This window comes from Bison bison, unplaced genomic scaffold, assembly GCF_000754665.1.
Source record: "Bison bison bison isolate TAMUID 2011002044 unplaced genomic scaffold, Bison_UMD1.0 scf7180017848321, whole genome shotgun sequence".
Classification (NCBI taxonomy): domain Eukaryota; kingdom Metazoa; phylum Chordata; class Mammalia; order Artiodactyla; family Bovidae; genus Bison; species Bison bison.
In genome coordinates, this window is record NW_011478894.1 from 36,543 (window position 1) to 38,982 (window position 2,440).

Here is a 2,440-nt window from a genome sequence, read left to right on the forward strand (position 1 = left end):
AAAGGGTCTTAAAATGTTAACAGGCCTCCAGGCCAGAAGATGATGCAAATCACCTAAGCTTTTGCATATGATAAGTTTGCAGGAAGAAAGCCTGGCTTGCTGCCTGACTCTACCCCTTCCCCCATTATCCTCTATGCATAACTTAAGGTATAAAAACTACTTTGGAAAATAAAGTGCGGGCCTTGTTCACCGAAACTTGGTCTCCCCATGTCGTTCTTTCTCTTACCTTCTGGCTGAATTATTCAGCCTCTTTTCTACACTGAATTTCCTCACTGAGCTATCCTCATTCTATTACTCTTTATATCCTTAATTAACATTTAATTAAGCAGTTGTTTCCTGATCTTCGCCTACGCCGTATCTCCTTCGAATACCCTGGATCAGCCGGGGCTGGTCCCCGGCACTCCACTGTCCTTGAAGGAGTCCACATGGAATGAAGAAGTACTGTGGGAAGTCTATTAGTAACCACCATGCCTTGGGTCTTCACCACGGGCTTCCGCCCCCATGCCCTGTTCCAGGAGAGGCTCTGGGACCTCGCTACTGCCGCCAAGTGAAACACGAGGACAATAAAAATCTGAAACATTATTTAAATGTAAGAATAAACCAACAACATTTGACAAAATTAGAAAACAAGAAATTTTTCCAGAAAGAGAAAGTGCCATATGTAAATTCTTGATACATGAATATAAGTATGTTGTATTTCAGAACTAAAATATTTCTAAAATTTAGACTTTATAACAAAAATTATCATTTGAACTATTTAAGACAGCTTTGTGTCTCTTATACCATGAAGTATACATTTATAAAAGCAAAAAACACAATATGTGTGTACTTGTGACTATGAGTGTGTGAAATATAAACCTTTAAAATCATATTTAAAGTTTCAGTTTTTGCAGGGCCTGTTTCACATCCTTGTTCCTTAGGCTCTAAATCAGAGGGTTTAACATGGGAATCACTAGGGTGTAAAACAACGAGGACATTTTGTCTTCATCTAGACAGTAGGATGAACTCAGCCTGAAATACAAGAAAAATACAGTTTCCTGGAAAATTGCCACAGCAGTTAGGTGGGAGGTGCATATGGAGAAAACTTTGAACCTTCCTTCAGCAGAGTGGATCTTCAAGACTGCTAGATGATATAACAGTAAGAGACAAGGACTCCTGAAATGGAGGTCAGTTAAACACAGACAAAAAAAATAAGTGAATAATGCCAACTCACTGACCAATGTATCACAGCAGGAAAGGGAGAGAAGTGGAGGTAAATCACAGGAAAAAATGGTTAATCTCATTTGACCCACAGAAACATAAGCAGAATGCTAATGTCATGTGTATCAAAGCATCTGCCATTCCCACCAGGTAAACCCCAGCCATGTGCAGGGAGCACACCCTGCTAGACATGCTGACTGCATAGAGCAAGGAGCCACTGATGGCCTTGTACTGGTCATAGGCCATCACTGCCAGCAACAAAGACTCAGAATCTATAAAGTTAGAGAAGACCAAAAATTGCAGAGCACAGCTATAGAAGGAGATTGATCTCTTTTTGGCTAAAAGGTTCAACAACATCTTGGGGTCAATGCCTCTGGAATAGCAGAGGTCACAGAAGGAGAGGTGGCTGAGGAAAAAGTACACAGGTGTTTGCAGCTGGGGATCCATCCTGATTAAAATATTCATTCCAAGATTTGCCAGGTTAATGAGATAGACAATAACAAACATGACAAATAAGATCATCTTAACTTCAGATTTATCTGTGCTGCTGCTGCTGCTAAGTCACTTCAGTCGTGTCTGAGAAACCAGGCTGAAAGTATATGAATAACCATTTACTATGCTGAAAAAATTCCTTGAATTCAAAAATATATTTTCATTATCATGTTGGACATAAAACATAATTTAAAATATTTATGTATTAGTTTTACAATCTATTAGTATACATACACTAATAACAATGAAAATAATTATGTTATCGATCCTGATCTTTAGTATTTAGTGAGACATGAAATAAGTAACTTTGAAATTTTCTCTAAAAATATATCACTGCTTTGCCACATGACTAATTACCAATTTATAGAGTTTCTTCTGCCAAAAGAGGAGTTTCTTGAACAAAGAAAAATGCTAAAAGGAAGTGAAAACCACAGAATCTAACACCCACTGTAGCCTCTCTTTGGATTTTAATGGATTTTTTATATTATAAAAGGGGAAATAGGGAAAATATTTGCCTATTGTCCCTATTTAGGGACAATAAATGCCTCTGAGATATATAGGTTTCTGTCTAGTATGTCTACATTACGTGTCTGTTATGTGTTTGCATGCAGATCACATGTCTCTGATGTATATGAGACTAGTACGTTGGTAAGGAATTTATTTTTCTTTTGACCTTAGTAGCTATGGGGCTTCACATGAAGATGAATATGCACATTTTAATTTTTAAGTTTGCTCCTAGATTATATTT

The 2,440-nt window shown here is 37.5% G+C and overlaps 1 pseudogene; it reads right to left on the reverse strand.

Annotated features, from left to right (window-relative positions):
* Positions 1-872: 872 nt before the first annotated feature.
* Positions 873-1,753, reverse strand: LOC104992180 (annotated as a pseudogene).
* Between the last annotated feature and the right edge of the window lie 687 nt (positions 1,754-2,440).